Source organism: Phoxinus phoxinus (genome assembly GCF_949152265.1).
Source record: "Phoxinus phoxinus genome assembly, chromosome: 9".
NCBI lineage: Eukaryota > Metazoa > Chordata > Actinopteri > Cypriniformes > Leuciscidae > Phoxinus > Phoxinus phoxinus.
Window position 1 is genome coordinate 29,832,380 of NC_136884.1, and position 20,324 is coordinate 29,852,703.

A 20,324-nucleotide genomic window follows, 5' to 3' on the forward strand; every position below is an offset into this window, starting at 1 on the left:
GAAATTATAATACAAAAAGTTAATAACCTACTAAAGGTTCGCAAAACCAAAATCAAACAAAAACAAGATAACTAATATGCAAAATACCCGATTTGAATTAAATAGACAAAGAACACGTTAACAAAACGGAGTAGGCTACCACACAAAATTTAGACACAAAGCCCTTTGTTGGGACAACGCGTGTGCACACAGACGCAGTTCGCTGACACGGGTCAAACACCACCGCGACCACTGCGACCCAGAACACACATGGACTCAATGCAAGTTGACCATAGGACAAGACAGCGGTGCTGCCACTGTAAAGATGTTATTCACCCTGCAATTGGCGCAAGAACCATACAATTAACAGCCAATAATCTATATAAAAAAATACAAAAAAACTATAAACTTACCAAGTGACAGCTGCGGAAACCGGGATGTAGCTGTAGATTTAATTTGCACAGCCCATTTGCAACAGCCGTCGCCCGTACACAAACATCAACTGAAATAAAACAAATTACGACTCGTACCCTTTCCACGGCTGATAAGCGGATGTAATAAGTTAAATGCATACCTGGAGAAGGACAGATACGAACTCATAGCCATCAGCCGACTAGAGCAGCTGTGACAAAACGGCGAACGCGGAAGCGACCATAAACACCGCCGCTCTCCTTTACCGAGCCGAACCAAGCGCGAGTCACATTCACTCGCAACAGCGGAAACGACACCACATCAGGGAAATGACGCTCTCCTTGGTGCATTCGACAATGGCTTTTATAGCCCGCACAATTTATGACAGTAACAATGCCCAGCCCAACCACTTGATTCAGGAAATCATGCCACACTAACATAACATTAAATTCTTTATCTTATTTTTAGTTTTTTACTACAAACTACAAAGCAGTGGACTAATCATTATTATAACACGATTTAATTGATAAAAGCATCATTGTACTCCGTGTTAAACAATAAGTATTATCTCTGTAAACACTGCTGGGTCATCTGACCAATCAACGCAGATTAGCGTCGCGCAAAGGAGGGGTTTGGAAAAATGAGTCGTTGAACGAATCATTTGGGAGTCGGTGAGCAAATCAGGTAAAAATAAATGCATATTATACGAAAACAAAAGTGTTTTTTGACATTGCATGCACGTAAAACTGTTGTTGGGGACTCCCACAACAATATTAGGAACATTTTAAATGTCATAATAGGTGCCCTTTAAGGCGAGACACTACAGGTGAATAGGGTAATATTTTTAACTAGCAGATATCACCATGAAACTTTCCCAGTTGATTGCCTACATTAAGATGAGAAAAAAAATGTATTACAAGTTTTCTGTAATTTAATGTTTAAATATGCAAATTAGGCATTATCTAATTAAATATGCGCTAATTTGCCTATATAAAAAAAAAAAACGAAATCTCAGAATTGGATAAAGCCAGGTTCAAAATTATTTTTTCATTGTGTTCACATATTAGATGGGAAAAAAATTACAGAGGGATTTATGGATATCTACTTTTGTTATCCTGTAAATCAGAATATACTACAGTCAATAGCCTTAAAAAAATTATTTTCGCCATGTTTTTTGGAATAAAATGTTATATAAATCAGGCTAGGAATAATATATTTACAAATCCCTCTGTAATTGTCTTCATAATATGACTGTAAAGTTTGGTGTGTATAGGTGCTACTGAAGAGGAGATTTCGGACTTTAGTCATTTTGAGAAAAAGGCATTTAAAGATTTGTAATGTAAAAAATCATACTTTTTTAGTGGAAACAACTATTTACTGACACAATATCTTATCAAATCATTAGCAACAACAATACAAACCACCTAAATCACATCAAAACTTATAAACACAGCATTTATGGCCTTCAACTGAGCAGAAAAACAGTCAAAAACACACATCTAAATGTCAGAGCGCGTCACGTGATGCATCTGAACCAATCACGGTGTCAGACATTGACATCAGCCAATGAGATTTCGCTTTTAGGGTTAAATGCCCATTTTACTTTCACGATTGGTTACTGATTAAAAGGAAATGACCATATTTGGACCCGACAGCATTGTACAGAAGAGAGAGAGCTTTCCAGACTTGTGCGTGATTAAAAGGAAGCAGAGAGAGATCGCGGAGCAGCGCGTTGATTTAGAACGCCAACTTTTGTTGAATTTCAGAGAAATCTACAGACGCAAATCGACAAAGTGTAGTAAAATAAAGACCTAAATGTGTATTTTGGACTTTTTTTTCATCACAAGTCTGAAAGAAGACATGTTATTGAAGACAAATAGCCCAAAATCTCAAAATTGACCAGTGAAAAAAGAACAATGTTTTTGGCTGCCGTGTCTCGCCTTAAGTGATTTTTGTGAAGTAAATTCAGTGGACAACTGCACAGTCTGTTGCAAAAGAACTTTACAATTCTCACCAGTCTGAAATTATTTGCTGTATCCAGGCTAAAAAGCTCCCCAACTTTAGCTGCTGTAGGACACCACCATTACTGTACGCTACTGCTCGGCAGAGATGCTATTGTGCATGTGCAACTCACGGCAGAGATTGTAGTGAGATTCCTCACTCCGTTGGAAAAACATGTCTGGCGACAATTGTCGACTATTTCTATTATCGTTTTTTGTCGAAAACATTGACGAATCGTTGCAGCCCTAAACTACGCATATTGCTGAGTGACACGTGAGCCTTGCTTATCGTGGACGCTTGCACACACTAATGTCCCTGTGTGCTCTGCACGCATACACATGCACACAGACACACGCACTCACACACACTTAGTGTCAGGTAAGCTGGTTATTTGATGTTAAATGGTTAGGCTACTTATCTTTTTATTGAAAGCTCCTGTTGAACACTGATTTGCTCAATTTTTGTCTAATTTCATTAAGGTCTTGCCAGCAAGGAGACAGGAGCCAACCAGACAGGAGGAAGTGTACCCTGTTGTTCATAAATATGGCGTAAGTTTCCATACATCGACCTTAAAGTTTCCATTAAATGCTCATGATATGTTACAAGACGTTGACAAATTATGTTAATTTCAAATGCTTATGACTTATATCACAGTAGTTTAACCAGGATATTCTCATTTCAAAAGCAGAGGTGCAGCCCACAACTGATATTGTTTATATTTGATATTTGATGAAAGTTCCCAATCAGGGAGAGGAGGGCTCTAAAGTATTCAGAATTTGGGTGGATATTTTATTTAACCCATTTTGCCCATTTTTATCAATTTCTAACATGAAGGGTTTTTCCTCCATAGAGATTTCGGTGGCGGCCGCCACCACGTTATTTCTTGCCGCCACCGCCTCACGATGAGGAAATCAAAAAATAAATACTTCAAGCGCTGTCTGTCGGGTGCGCTGGTTTTTCTTATTCTCCGCGACCCATGCTATTTCTGGATCTTACAGTTATGCTAGCACCCCCCCACCGTCGTAGCTATGATTGCGCCATGCCGCGCGCTCCGCGAGGGGTTACCACCACTCTCCTTTTTTGGCCAAGAAAAAACCCTGATATTGCTCAATTAAACATGATTGTAGTATCAGTTCTGGCCACAATCTTACATATGACTCCTTTAAACAGACCATCACAGATTAGGGATGTTTCACGATCTTTGGATATTGGAATATATTATCTCTGAGCCACAATTAATTTCACACACATGTGTGTGACAGTCAGCAGGTCTTTAACTTAAACACCTCAATATGTCTGTCAGTTTTATATAGTACAAAAGCTTTGTCTGTTACAGATCTAAAAGAAAAATGGATTATGATGACAGTCGTTGGACTAAAAGAAGACGTGTTAAAATGAAAGTACAGGAGCACTTGAAGTTTTTGGAAGACTGCCATAATGACGAGGACATTGTGCCTACAAATATGGATTTCATTGCATCAGAGGAAGAGTTGGAGTCTCATGGAAGTAACAATTCAAATGACAGACAGATCTGTGGACATCATAGTGAAGAGTTGGGGTCTCAAAGTGGTGAATCACATTCTGAAGTTGTTTCCAAACACAGTTTTGAAGCCACAAATGATCAGACTGATTCGGAAAGCACAGGTGACAAATCAGACCTTTGTAGGAAATTGGGAGACTGGGCAGTAAATCACAATATTTCACATAGTGCCCTGTCAGAGTTGTTGCACTTATTAGTGCAGTGTGGCTTAGAGTTACCAAAAGATCCAAGAACTCTTTTGTCAACCTCAACAACCTACGAAATCAAAGACATCGGAACTGGATGCTACTGCCATATTGGAGTGTCTAGCTTAATCATTTCAGCGCTGTCACAGGAAGCACATTCCTCAGTAGACACTATAACACTGCGCATTAACATTGATGGTATACCCCTCTCAGGCAGCTCTAAACAGGAGTTATGGCCTATTCTGGCTAAGATCAAGGAACTTCCCAGAGCTAATGTTGGTGTCATTGGTCTGTTTGCAGGCCCAACAAAGCCTCAATCGGTTCATGAATACCTGAAGGATTTCATTGAGGAGTTGAAGCTATTAATGTGTGATGGTCTAGAATACAATGAAAGACATTACAATGTTGCTCTTCCAGATGCATTTATTTGTGATGCACCTGCTCGTGCCTACTTGAAATGCATCAAAGGTCACACTGGCTACAGCACCTGTGAGCGATGTACTGAGTATGGGGTTCATTTAGGTACAGTTGTGTTTCCAGAATTGACTGCACCGCTTCGGACAGACTTGACCTTTGATCAGCAGCTTGATAGTGAACATCACCATAATGATATAGTCTCACTGCTACAAGAGCTTGGCATTACAATGGTCTCAAGCTTTGTCCTTGACTATATGCATTTGGTATGCTTAGGACATGTTAGAAGAATTGTACATCTTTGGACCAAGGGACCTTTAAGTAGTCGTCTTTCTGCTTCCACAATCAACATGATTTCTGATCACTTGGAATCAATCAGAGTAAATCTCCCACAGAATTTTTCACGTAAGCCAAGGTCACTTCGAGAATACAGAAATTGGAAGGCCACTGAATGTCGGCAGTTTCTGTTGTACACAGGTCCTGTGGTACTGAAAGGACGCCTACCAACAAGGCTGTACAAAAACTTTATGCTTCTCTCAGTTGCAATGAGGATACTTCTCAGTCCAGCCTTGTGCTCTAAGCACTGTGAATATGCAGACAAGCTACTGAAATGTTATGTGACAAATTTTGGACAGATATATGGATCAGAGCAGCTAGTCTATAACACTCACTCACTCATCCATCTTGCTGATGATGCCAGAAACTTTGGTGCCTTAGACAACGTGTCATGTTTCCCTTTCGAAAACCATCTGGGGACTATGAAGCGGCTAGTGAGACGGCCCCAAGGCGCAGTTCAACAACTCGTAAGACATCTCAGTGAAAAGCAGCGTTCACTCTCCCTTAAAAGTGGAAAAGAGAGGGCAAATAAGCCTCTACAACCACATTTCTCAGGTCCGACTCTCCCTGATGTTCCTGTCCGCATGCAGTACATGAAGTACAGACATGAGGGCAATATAATTTCTCGTTGTGAAGGCAGCAATTGTTTTAATGTTAAGGGCAAAGTTGCTGTGGTGCGGAACATTGTTGAGTTGGTATCAGGGGGTATGTACGCAGTCTGTCAGTTTTATGAAAAAGAAGGCAGCTTTTACAACTACCCTATTGAGTCAACGTGTGTGGGGATTAGAACAGTGACACGGCTGTCTCACAAGCTGCACGGTGTGTCAGTCACAGATTTAACTGAGAGACTAATACTTCTGCCATTGCAGGATGGAGCTGTTGCATTTGTCCAATTACACAATCAGTAACCATTATGAACTTTGCAGCATGCCCCTGTTCTGTGTTGTCGAGTTTATTGACGAGACCTACGATGGCCAATCTGTGGTGGATATAATTCCAACATGTTGGATGACCGAAGAACAAAATGAGTGTTTCTGGCCATCAGGCCATAATGTAAACAAGGCTGTGAAGGACCGACAGAAGCCAGAGGAATCGTGGCCGAAATACTCCATCAGGGTACTTGGATGGGCAGGTAAGAGGTTCTTTTCTGAATTTGACAAATACTCTGTCTGTCATCTATCTAGCTCAATGTCAATAAGGCATCAATTTCTATAAGTGCCAATAATGTACTTTTCAAATTTAGGCTGAAAAATTGTGATTTCTATATTCAATTGTCTTTTTCTGAACCAACATCAGTCATCATAAATGGTAAACAATATTTTTTCATGTTTACTCAACTCCAGGCATTTGAGATTATTTATAGGTGCAAATACCAAAATGATTTTTTATCACGGTCAGTATAGATTGCATACTAATACCCTTTTTCCTTTTGTTATTAAGACACTTTCGAGGCTGCTCGCAAAAAAAGTAAAAAAGCGGAGGCAACGTCTGACTTACAGACAGATGGTGAGGATTTGCCTGCAAGGCGAAAAAGAAGGTAATGTAATACACAGAATATATAATGTTATATAATTAACGTTGCAGAATTTCTGGCATTAAAGGAAAAGTACTGTTTTTTTTTTTACCTGTACTGTTTTTTTAAACCTTGTTTCTAGCATGTTTCTTTTATAAACTTACCCGGGGAAGTTTGGAGTGACTTTTTGTCCTTCTGGAGATATTTAGATCCATGTCATTCCAGCAAAACGGTAGAGGTTGGGGCCAGTAAGCCTAAATAAAACATTATCAGTGACAAAACATCTTCTTTTCACCAGTATGTAGTTATGCATTGCTAGTGCTATCCCTCGATGACTTCAGAACAGCTTTTTGTCATCCAGGCATTTTAAAAAAGATTTGTCAATACGAGCCGATGACGTCATTGCCGTTTGCCACCACATGATTATTTTATTTCAGCCTTGTACACTACATCCAATGGCTGGCTAACTTGGTACTGCTAGTACAATCATCGACGTCTTCTGTCAACCCAAAGCTATATAGAACTAAACTTAGGCTTGTTTGCTGAATTTTTTTAAAAGCCCTGGAAGACAACCACGCTGCTCCAAAGTCAACGAGGGATAGCACTAGCAATATATAACTACATATTGGTGAAAAGAAGACGTGTTGTTACTGATAATGTTTTATGTAGGCTGTAATGTTACTGGCCCTGACCTCTACCGTTTTGCTGGAATAGCACTCACTGAGATGGATGTAATTTTCTCGAGAACAACATCAGGTTACTCCAAACTTCTCCGGCTGAGTTTATGAACTTATTTCGTGCTATAAAATAAGGTCCGGGTTCAAAAAAACTTTTCCTTTCCCTTTAATTTCCATTTTTCATTTACGTCAAATATGGCAGTTGTTAGAAAAATTCCTTGAGCCACATACAGTATAAAAAACTCCTTTCGGTGGGAATAAATCATAAAAAGCAATATTGATGCCAATATTTTAGAGTCCAAAACTAGATCAGTATGCCTCTTATGCCGCTTTACCACTGCAACACGGTATGGCACGGTACAGCACGGTACGGCACAGTATGGCACGGTACAGCACCACACGCTTTGGACAACCAGGACAGTTTTTGTTTCCATACAGAAGGTAGTGTCGTTACGACCTGGAAGTGGGTTTAGTTGGCGTGGCGACACTGCTGTGACATCGTTTTTATTAGACGGCATATGTACTGTCACGCCGTGGTCAGTAAAGTAAACACAACAATGGAGGCATTAGAGGCGTTACTGCTGCTGTTGTTTGCTCTGTGGCTTGTAGTCAGCGAAAACGGCAAAAGACAGAGCCAGGAACATTTAGAAGAGGTGAGGCTGTTGTGTTCTGTTGTGTTTTACACACATGGCGCGCTAGCTAAAATCACACGATCTGCAGCCCCCCTGTTTACACCAGACACGTATTTCTCCGCGACGGTCGGCAAGCGCTTCTGATCAGCTGTTGTCCTTGTAGAACATGTGCTGGGGATCATACAACTCCCTGTACTTCTCCACTTCTAAGATTAATTTTACACCGCTCATCTGGACTTGTCATCAACTCCTCTGCCTCTCTCTCTCTTCCTTGTTTGTGTGTTTCGTCGCGCTTATTTTCTCTAACCAATCAGTGGACAGCAGCCTGTTACGTCACGTTTTGTGTTGGTTCAGCACGGTTAGAGCCACCTCTGAAACGGGTGCAAAAATCGTAACGGGTCCCGGGTCTCCCCCCATTGAAAACACAAATAAAGCGTGCCGTGTGGAGCCGTTACGAAAATGTGCAGGGGAAAAGGGGCATAACAAACACCTCTAACTGTTTTTTTCACTGTATTCTATTGTAAAAGTTTAAATGTATGCTTTTAACTGAATATAGAGCACCAAAACCCCTGCTGGCTTCCAGTGAGGAGGAAACGGACATTGAGGGAGATGTCTTGCCACCTACTCCTCCCGAGGCGTTTGTGTCTAAGAAAATGTGGGGTGCATGTGAAGCCCGGACAAAAAACAGGGTTAGTGATTAAGTGTGTGAAGTGATTCAGTGAAACAAGACCTACAATAGGTATATTGGCCTACAAAAGGAGAAGTGAAAATGTCCCTCCTTCAATGAGAAATGTAGATAGGCTATATAGTCAGGATTTAATTTATTTTTAATTTAATTGATGCACTGACCCATCCATTGACTTTCGAGTGATTGCCTGCATATCGCCTAGCCAGTGGTTTTTAAAACTTTTTTGTCAGAGAATAGTTTATCCATTCACAAATTAAGGTTAATCTGCAGAATTCTGTCACAGAGGGGAAATGTCACATGCTGAAAACGTCGCCTACGATAAGATAAATTCTCTCTTTGCATTCGATTGTTTATAGTGTCAGACAAAAAATTCTGAAATGCTGTTTCGTTCATTCAGTAGGCTATATTGTAAGACATTAATATTTTAAGACACCTTATTCAAATCTTAATTTGCTCTTGCTCTTTTCTCAACAATATACATGGAGAGCATCTCGCGACCCATTGGAAACGTCTTGCAACCCCCTTGGGGGTCGCAATCCCTAGGATAAGAACCATTGGCCTAGGCTACGTTTTGTCGCCCAATGATAAAGATCCTTAGCTCTGGTAAAAGGCAAACTCGATTTCAGTAGCCCAATCTTCCAATGAAAGTAATTGAAATGTGAATCTGCAGACTTGTATGATTTAATTACAAGCAACCTACACGATGGCTAAATTGCTGCAATTTGTATTTTGACAATGTAGCCTATATTTCTGCAGAATCACAAAGCTCCTTAACTTCTAAAACGCTACAACAGCCTTTGGTGACATGTAAAAAAGTAGGCTAGTCTAAGTATCCTAAGCTGAGACGGAACAATGTTCCCTGCAGCACAGAAGTCAGCATCAATCCGATTAAGCCAATCTAGCCGCAAACCCTGCAAATCACCATTAACCACTGACATTGCGCTACAAGACCCCGGTCTTTGACCTATGATGTGTTGGTCTAGTTATTTAATGGTAGTGTTGTGTTTTTAATTTGCTGTATTGTATTTCTTCCTCTTAGGATATTGAAATGGTGTTAATGCTGTACTTCTGCTTTCATATTGTGCAGAGGAGAAGCCGCAGCCCTCGTGTGTCCCAGAAGGGACTCAGCAGCCCTCATGTGTCTCATAGGGGAAGCTGCAGCCCTCGTGTGTCCCAGAGGGGACTCAGCAGCCCTCATGTGTCTCATAGGGGAAGCTGCAGCCCTTGTGTGTCCCAGAGGGAAAGCCGCAGCCCTTGTGTGTCCCAGAGAGGACTCAGCAGCCCTCATGTGTCTCATAGGGGACTCAGCAGCCCTCGTGTGTCCCAGAGAGGACTCGGCAGCCCTCATGTGTCTCATAGGGGAAGCCGCAGCCCTTGTGTGTCCCAGAGGGAAAGCCGCAGCCCTCGTGTGTCCCAGAGAGGACTCAGCAGCCCTCATGTGTCTCATAGGGGAAGCCGCAGCTCTTGTGTGTTCCAGAGAAGAAACCGCAGCCCTCGTGTGTCCCAGAGAAGAAGTCGCAGCCCTCGTGTGTCCCAGAGAAGAAGCCGCAGCCCTCGTGTGTCCCAGAGAAGAAACCGCAGCCCTCGTGTGTCCCAGAGAAGAAGTCGCAGCCCTCATGTGTCCAAGAGGGGACTAAGCAGCCCTCACGTTTCCGGGTGGCGGAGCAGGTCCCAGGGATCCCGCAGCCCCAACGTTTCTGGGAGGGTGAGCGAGTTCACAACGCCTTATGTTACAATGCATTATGAGCTTGTAGATCTGCCATTTCAGTATTTGTATTAGTTTTTTTGTTTTCGTTTAGAGGTATTGAAATGTTCCTTAAAGTCAAAGTTTCTGCTTCCAAATTGTATAAGTAACCAGGGTCAGCCCAGCAAGACAGAGTCTGACCCCTAGAAACCCCTGTGGGTCCCCCAAAAGTGGCCTCAGCATGAGTCTACTTGGCGGCAGCCCCACCCCGTCTCCTGGCCACAGAGCAGCCCAGTTACTGCGTGGCCAAAGTTTAGCCCCCCAAAAAATTGATGGAGCAATGTTCATCACACTAGTGACATTACTAGAAGAAGTGAAGGACACACTGAAGCTGCATGGGCAGATGCTAAACACACTGCTCAAAAAAGATTCCATGCCAGTCATGGCGATACCGGATGGTGCTGTTTTTCCCCTGGCCAACGTTGAAGACGTTATCGCCATGAATGAGAAGCTCTCAGACCCTGAATTCATGTCTGCAGTGGTACGTTTTTGGAGGCCAGATCCTATTGTTTTCCTGTGTTTTCTTTTTCTTTCTTCTGACAAAATCCTTCCCATGCATAATGAATCACTAAACTTTACAGAGTTCAAGTCCCATGCCAGGTTGCTTCAAATCAACCATGTCTGCTACAACTTAACATTTTTCACCTACATGTAGTCCCAATACAGAAGAGACTTAAGTATACTTGAACATCAGTTCACTGCTACATTGACTAATCTTAATTTCAAATCTGATGGTAATTGTCTTCAGCAAAACAGTCCTTAGCTAAATAGACAAGTTATTAAGACCATTATACTTGTATAGCTACAGTTGGCAAAATTGGATACACCCCAACAGCCTTGCTCCCGCCCCCGCCACGTGCACCATATTGGGGAAAACAATGCTGATTTGCCCATTGACTCCCGTGTTATAATAGGCCGAACGCAGGATTGAGGACCCACAGTGATATTTTCACTCAGCAACCCACCCCCTCAATAACCGTATAACCCCAACAACAATATTGTCGTCGCTGACTGGTAATCCTCCGATTTCCACCAATTTGACTGGTGTAAAAGAAGTGTGGTAGGCACTAGGTAGGGATCACAAACAATATAGTCGTTCAAGACTTCAACATTACATGACTACTGATTGAAATCGCCATAGCGTTTGGCGGGGTGCACAATTTTGACCTAATTGCAGTTTTTCTGACAAATATTGCGATGCGATTTTGGATTTTTATATTCAATACTTTTAAGTGCATAAAACTAAAATGATGAATGAAATATTATATCATTACTTACAAAACACAGTCTTGTACAACTTGACACACATGAGAACAATATACAATAACCTAAAAAATATTTATGTGGCCAGCACCCTCTTCTGGCTTTTGTCTGCTGTTTAACCTGAAAAATCTCTAATATAAACTACGTAGTGATTGAGGTAATGAGATTGTTGGTTCCACCTGTTATTTGTCTCCGCGTGTTTGTCATATAGGCTATTCATGGTCGATTATCCAGAGTTTACGAATCTTAATCGAATCGTCACATGTCGTATCAAGATCTTTATCGACTTTTGGCACACCCCTACTGGAAAGTGCCAAAATAACTTCCAGTCAAAAATATTGAGGGTGGACTTCTACACAAAATTATGCTTGATGGAAAATGTCTTCATTTCCCCATGGACATAATCATGGTCATTCTGTAGTAGATCACCCCCTTGAGGCAGTTTGGCTGTGAAGCTCTATGCTGAAAAGGGAAGACTGGCATTGTGATTATGACCTATAGACTACTATAGGCCATATTCACAATGCCAGTCTTGTAGGTTTTAGGGAACTGGTATTTTATGCTATCAAGCACATAATTGGTTTAACACTCTATTATTATTATTATTATTATTATTATTGACATGCCAAAAATAAGGATGCCAGGTTTAAAGCGGGGTGTTTGGCTATGTAATGGGGACAGAGAATATTTTATGATATTTACTGACTTAATATGGTGTTTTCTGATCCTGTGACTTTAAATGTACTGTGCTCTATTACTGTATACTCTCAAGGTTGCCATGGTTGCAGACATAGGGGGTTCCTCACTTGAAGATGCCACTAGGAGGATGATGAAGTTCATGATGGTGCCAGAACTGCAACAGCAGTACAATGTGACCGGACGGATGGGCAAGCTGTGCTTCAAAGATCTGCGTCTTTTTTAAGTTTTCTATGGTAAAGTCAGTTTTTTAATTGCTCAATAAAACTTGTCTTTGGCCTTTCTTTTATTTATCCAAAGTTAAATGATACAGTAGTTTGTCAAAACACAATTTAGTTTGAGATTATCAACATTTTAACATAACATTAAGGACAATTTCAGCCTTACTGGTCTGTTCCACATGCAACTCTCTAACCACTCGCCCAATCGATCTCAAATTTGGTAGGTTTCGTTCTACTGGCATGAGTGTAGTGCCCATTTTCGTGTCTTGTGAAAATATGCCAAATTTATGACTTGAATTATTACATTAATTTGCCTTAATGGGCGACAAATCAACTTCAAGAATTGTTCTCGCAGAATCAGGATTCTTCTCTGCAAAATCCACACTTTGACAGTTAGTCTTATCTTTGAAGTATACTACAACTTTTCTCCAATACACTGTTTAAAAAATTCAAAAATGTGTAAGTGAACTGAACTACTCCAGTGATACTTTAATTGTTTCTAAGGGGGGCCCGTCAACACTTTAGCAACATTGTGTAGGCCTATACTGTGTGCAGGTCTCCTACCTAAATCACTGGCGAATAAAATGTAGGCCTATAGACCCATTTTGGACCTACGTCATTGTGACGTTCCGATGGCATTTAGTAACGGAAGTAAGAGCCCCTCCATAAACTCTCAATAAGATTAGTTTAAGACTAAGGCAGTCAAAATCAAAAATGTTAACTTTTTAAAACAACATTCATGGTCTTGGAGAGATAAGATAAGAAAAACTTTATTGTCTGTCACAAGTGACAGAAATTTGTCTTCAACAGGCTCAACAATATATAGATTTGACAAAAACAGAAAACAAATACACTCACTACAATAGCCACACAGTGGTACACAGTAACACAGTAAATTGTTTTCTTTCTTTTGAAGTTGGCCGAAATAAACTCTAACTAAAACTAACAAACAACAATAACCAGACAACAACAACAATGAACACAGGTCGGAGTTAAGGTGCTGGTTTCAGAATATTCAACTTAGTGATGGACGTGGGAATGATGGACTTCTTATAAACATTTTTACGGGCTAGTGGGACCTTGTAACGGCGACCTGATGGCAGTAACTGAAAGGATTGGTGAAGAGGGTGGGTGGGGTCTTGTGTGATGGTGGTGGCTTTCCTAAGTACTGAGTGAGTGTAAATATCTGATAGGGGGGTTTAGGGGGAGCCAATTATTTTGCCAGCCTGTGTTATTATTCGTGTGAAGTTTGTTTTGTATTTAGTGGTGAGTGCATTGTACCAAGAAGTGATGTTAAATGTGAGAGTGGATTCTATCAGTGATGTGTAGACTGTGGTTAAAATGTCCTTGCTGACATTAAAAGTCCTGAGTTTTCTCGGGTGGAGGCGCTGCTGGGCCTCCTTGTACACATATTCTGTGTTTTCGGAGAAAGAGAGAGATCCGTCTATTTCTGTTCCGAGGTATCTAAAAGATTTGACCTGTTCTACAGGTTGGCCATAAATGCTGATTGGCTGGAAAAGCTGTGTTTGTGTCGTGGTGTTCCTCTGCTACCACAACACAGTTCCTTGGTCTTTCCAATGTTGAGCTCGAGGAAACTTGCCTTAAAAGTCCTGGCCAGATTGCTAACTGCCTGATGGTAGTCAGACAGCGCATTGGCACATGTCAGATGGGCTACTAAGGCCAAGTCGTCTGCATATTTAAAGAGTCATTCGTTCACTGCTGCAAGAGATGGACAGAGAAGAGAATGGGAGATAAAACGCAACCTTGTGGGAGTCCTGAGTTTAAAAACAGCTTACTGGATTTAAAACCATTAACTAAAACCTGCTATTCTGTAAAAAAAAAAAATCCATAAAATCAGTGCTGGATGGACCTGAAGCTCCACCAGACGGTGCAATAGTGTGTCTGTGTGTACAGTATTAAAAGCAGAGGAAAAGTCCATAAATAAAATCCTGGTGTGAGGGTGCACTGAATCCAGCTGCCTGGTCACCCTGTCCAAAAGAGTACTGAAGGGTGAGAGTACTCACAATCACAGGTCTACTAAAATCTGCGTTCTTGTGAAGTTTCACAAACCTGAAGTTGTCACCAAATATGAATGTCAAGCAGAATATTTTAAAATATTTCATTTTCAACTGCTACCTATTATGCCTGAACACAGCGGGATTGCATTTAGGCTACACATCAGTGGAATTCTCACATTTCAAACAGTTTCCCTGTATTTGAAATAGCCTAGTCAAGTGTAGGAATGTAAATGCAATAAAGTAACGAGCATTCTATCTTGCGTCGAAGCGGTTTGGCATTTCTTGTGACACATCCGATGAAAAAATGGCTGCAACACGTCCTTTTCTCCCTCGTTGTCATGGTAAATCGCTGTATCCGAGCTCCTTTGATGATAGCTTTCCTTAGGCTGCGGACACAAGGACAACCTAGGGTTTTTGTTTGCAGGGTAAATCAGCTCAGAGATCGGGGTTGGTTTTACAATTTGTTAAACCTTCTACTTGGAATGGGGCCCAGGACTTTTGACTGATTATGTGTAAGGTTTATATAGGTAGTATGTTATTCATTCTGTTTTATTGTTGTGATTCTACAGCAAGGGAATAATAGAATTTAATCAGAACATCAAACGATTTATAACACACCATTTACATATTTTGGGCTCCTCTGAGTTTTACTCGCACACAGACATCAAGAATCAGCATATGAATCTCAACAATGGTGACATGCTTCAATGGTGCAATGCATTCTGGGAGCCATGGATAAGTTTCGTATGATGCACTCAGAGGGTGCTTCTCAATATCCCTCCTCGCTCCTCTCTCCTCAATCCTATGACTCGGAAACCGATCAAGCTCAGCCATCTTGAAGGACATCTAAATTCTCTAATTGCACCACGAGGAGTCTAGGATGGAGGAGTGAGGAGGCTTCCTGAGGAGTCATAAGCGAGGATACACAGGTGTATCCTATGCGGAAGAGTTTTATCGACTAAACGTGACGCACGTATCAATTCTCCTCCCCCTTCACATCATTTTTATTTATACTTTACCTATGCAGTTTATATAAACCACACATCACACATATTTCAACAGGGTATCTTGCTTTATTATTATTTATTATGAATTTCTTAAATAACCAAACGTTAACAACATAAGGGCAGATCCTTTGAGCGTTGCTGATGACGCTTTGAAGTGACGCTCGAGTGATCAAGTATTCCAATGTATAAAAACGCTTTCATTCGATTCCTCCGCCCTCCTTTTCTTTCCTTGCAGCCTTCCCCCGCGTCCTCCAGGGGGTGGAGCTGAGACGCGAGGAAAGGAGACGAGGAAAGGAAACAAGGATGCACAAATAAGAATTGAGAAGCACCCAGAATGCATTGCACCATGAAGCATATCACTATTGTTAAGATTCATATGCTGATTCTTGATGTCTGTGTGCGAGTAAAACTCACAGGAGCCCAAAATATGTAAATGGTGTGTTATAAATAGTTTGATGTTCTGATTAAATTCTATTATTCTCTTGCTGTAGAATCATAACAATAAAACAGAATTAATAACATACTACCCGTATAAACCTCCCACATAATATCAATGAGTTAAGCCAATATATGATGATTATATTCTTATCATCAATCAGCTTACAGCATCTGATTATATTTTCTCTTGCTGTTCTCACCATTACAAACAGACACAGCTGCCTGAGAAAAACAAATGTTAAAAAGTCAAGAGCCTGACTAAAGCACACACTGATCGCCACAATGGTAACATCAAATCAAACTATTACTTTCAAATAAGTAATCAACATCTAAGCCTCTTCTTAATTCTTAATACGAACTTCTGTAGATGTCTGACAGAAATAAAGTCAGTCTGGTTAGTAATAAGTGAAGCTGGTAATGCTGTTTGTGGAGTTGTTTAATCAGATCTTGAGAGATGTAATGTATTTTATCTTCAGTTGATTTCATCCAAGGCGGTGGTTGGAAGTAGTTCTTGTGTTTCTCTTTCCTTCAGTGATTATGCTTGTTAACAGCAGGTGTTCTTCACTAATACAAAATCATTATTCAATCACTTAATTATCTCATTACCTCCAACACTGATTAAGTGTTACATTAAACACCCTGTAGTGTGCACACTAAACACCCTGTAGTGTGCACACTAAGCAGTGTTAATTTCATCTGGGCAAATCCATGTGGGGCCTACATGGAAACTGGGTGCAAAACTGGCTGGGTCCCAGTTAGGTAGCCCAGGTCAAACCCATTTGGGCCCCACATGGCTCTGCTGGCTGGGCCATATTCAGCCTAAATATATCGGGATATGACTTTTGGTCCACATCGCAGTAGTATCGCCTAGACGCAGTATATGTAAACAAACTTAAGGTCCTCACCGGAAGCGGCAGTGCACAAACATCACTATAAGCTATGATAGACAAAGTTTTGCTTATCTTAAAACAACTACTTTACATACCCCGCAATCACATCCAAAGGTTAAGTTAGCTGTTAGACAGAAACATTGAATAAAATAATCAAACTTGCAATATAAACTGTTCATCACCCTACGGTGGCTTCAATGTAGTAATTTGGAATGAGCAGCATACGGAGTCATCTCACCTAAAAAGCACCGCATACATGCGCACATCCCTATCAATTTGTTCTGAGTCTCCAGATGCATATGATCTCCGCTGGTGTTGAACATCTGACAGCGCTTCACATTTCACTGGCAGCTGTCGTGTCTGTGATTCGACTGGAAGTTATGTGATATGACATGATATATTCATGGTAAACTGTTTCTAATGTCGCAAATCTAATTTCTCAAATCTGGTGTGCATTTGAGGCTAAATTTCAACATGTAATGGAAAAGGGGTTATAGGTTGGCATAAAACTCCATGGTAAATGTCACCCTAGGGGTAACATTTTAGCTTACCACATGTGGAAATGTTACTTGAATGAATGATTTGAAGAGTTGCAAGTTGGAGCAAAAAAGAACCTTGCTAAATTGACTTATGCTCCCTTGTTTTTAGGTGCACTGAAGAGTAATGCTATTACACAGAATGTGAACCGGAAGGACGTGGAAATGGCACTGGGGAAATGGTTCACAGGCGCACGTGACCGTGGCGGGGAGAGGGCGGCTAGAGCCCTAAGAGAAAAAAGAACATCGACATGACTGTTTTAGATGTATTTTTGGAGAGATGTTTTGTTTTCTTTTTTTCAGACATTTTACGTTGTAAAATTTTAATTGTTAAAGATTATGTTTGTTGTTCAATGTATTATATAATTTTTATTTTGTATTGTATTTTTGGAGGGTTTTTTTTAATATATTTTTTAGTTTACTGTATGTTGTGACAAGATAATTTTTGTTGTTCAATTTAATATATTTCTTGCAGTTCAAAGCATCAAGTGTCTTGTATTTATTTAAATTTTTCTTAGATTGTTTCCTTAAATGAATGGTTGGGCTTATCTTGCATGAATTGCCCAGTTAGGACCAACATTAGATCCTTACAGAGCCCACTTTAAGCCCATATGGGCATTCACGGTTGAATCCTGGTGCAAGCCCACTTTAAACCCCTTTAGGCAGGTGTGGCCCAAATGGGTCTGACACAAATTGCCCGGTTAAGACCCACATAAGATCCTTACAGATCCCACTTAAAACCCACCTGGGCATCCATGACTGGCCCCCATGTGGATCCCGGGTGTAAACCCACTTTAAACCCCTTTAAGCAGGTGGGGCCCAAATGGGTCTGTTATGAATTGCCCGGTTAAGACCCACATAAGACCCTTACAGATCCCACTTAAAACCCACCTGGGCATCCACGGCTGGCCCCCATGTGGATCCCGGGTGCAAGCCCACTATAAACCCCTTCAGATTGGTGGGCCCCACATGGGTCTGACATGAATTGCCCAGTTAAGACCCACATAAGACCCTTACAGATCCCACTTAAAACCCATCTGGGCATCCATGGCTGGCCCCCGTGTGGATTCCGGGTGCAAGCCCATTTTAAACCCCTTTAAGCAGGTGGGGCCCAAATGGGTCTGTCATGAATTGCCTGGTTGAGACCCACATAAGACCCTTACAGATCCCACTTAAAACCCATCTGGGCATCCACGACTGGCCCCCATGTGGAACCCGGGTGCAAACCCACTTTAAACCCCTTTGGGCAGGTGGGGCCCAAATGGGTTTGGCATGAATTGCCCAGTTAGGACCCACATAAGACTCTTACAGATCCCATTTAAAGCCCATCTGTGTAGCCATGTTGCAAAGCCCACTTTGGACCCCTTTGGGCAGGTGGGGCCCAAATGGGTCTGACATGAATTGCCCAATTAAGACCCATGCAGTACCCTTCCAGGTCCCACTTTTAGTACGTCTGGGCTTCCACGGCTTGCCCCAATGTGGATCCCGAGTGCAAGCCCATAATGGGGCCCACATTTGCCGCCCATGAAGCCCTCATCTGGGCCCCACATGTCATTGCTGGCTGGGCAGTAAAGTGAACATTCCACACAACGCCATAGGGAAAGCTTTTTACCATTTCTCTGCTTTGAGGAGCTACTCCTACAATTACTTATGTTACCGCTGTGGCCACCATCCTCCTATTTTGATTGCTGACGCCAATTGGAAAGTGGCCTTTGACTTACCAGGTAGGAATTCAGTGTACCCGTTCATGAAAAAGCTGCTTTACCTTCAAAAATTGGCAACAAGTTTCCACTGTCAGCTCTTAAAATACTTACTCTTTCTGTGTAGTGCATCTCATGAGACGACCAGGGGTGCGTTTCCCGAAAGCATCTGTAGATTTAAAAATCTTGCTTCCCCTTATTAATTGATTTCATGGAAACAGACACCAGTGATTTTGCCAAGATATCTAATTTATTTTACCATTTTATATAAGACATAAGGGAGAGAACGGATCAGCAACAGATCTTCATTGCATCTCAGTCAGTTTCTCTCTCTCTGCCTAAACAAAGGACTTCAGTTCATATAGGCTGAAACATGTGGTTTCCATTAACATAGCATAGGATGTATATATTATGCTAGGCAGAAAAAACACTGCATACATTTCATTCCAGACACACACTCAAAATCTCCCAAAGTCTCTCATACATTCTCACACATATATGCATTCAAAACAGTGTGTGAACAGTATGATTCATAAAACACAATGATTACAAATGATTATGAATGTATATAAAAGGTATAAAACAGATACGTAATACTTCTGATTATGAATATTAATACAAAATAATAATAATAATACTAAAAACAACATTAAAAATATGAGATGTAAGTCTTCAATCCCTCCTCTGGAACTACGGCCGTCAGTTCCACACCATCACCCCCAGGTGGCCAACCTATTGAAGTGATAGCGAGGAGAAGACAAGCAGACCAAGACATAGACATAGAAGGACAAAAGAATGGAAACAGAAAAGAAAAGAAAACAAATAACAAACAACAAAGAACCCCAACCCATGTTATGTCCCCGCATACTATGTGTCATTTAATGTCTATGTGTAAGCATTTAAAATGAACCCCAATCATCTAAGAAAAGAAAAACTAATAAATCTTCTGCCGGTGCCTTGACTCGTTAAATACTCGTAAAATAAACGTTGATGTTAAAGGATCCTATCCCTTGGAGTTGAAATTCAGTAAGCGGGTGTTGAATGTTTGTGAGGTTGTGTTTTGTAGCATGTGTAAAATCTCCTATTTCACACCGTATTTCCCATTCTCTGTTCTATCCATTTGGTTAGTAACAACCAATTTAACAGGTTTGGTACTTTTCTTCCTAATGACACATATGATGAGTTTTATTCCTAACAGAAACACAAAAACTCCTACCATAGTCAAAACTATCCATTCCAACCATGATAAATTCAATGGAATTCGAGCTAATTTCCTCTCAGACATCAATTTAGCTACTCCATTCGCTACGATAACATGACCCATTGCTTGAATTCCCTCCTCTTGAGCTTTCTTAACACTTCCTTTAACTCTCTTAACCATTTCAAAGAGTTCATAATTCCTCTCTTCCACCAAATCATTATTCCACCACTGTGG

General features: G+C 41.0%; 1 long non-coding RNA gene across 1 annotated transcript; it reads left to right on the forward strand.

Moving 5' to 3' along the window:
• Positions 1 to 2,864: 2,864 nt before the first annotated feature.
• LOC307004284 lies at positions 2,865 to 17,540 on the forward strand. Its single transcript, XR_013798971.1, has 3 exons — positions 2,865 to 2,939; positions 12,156 to 12,315; positions 17,302 to 17,540. It is a non-coding gene; the product is annotated as an uncharacterized lncRNA (long non-coding RNA).
• Positions 17,541 to 20,324: the final 2,784 nt, after the last annotated feature.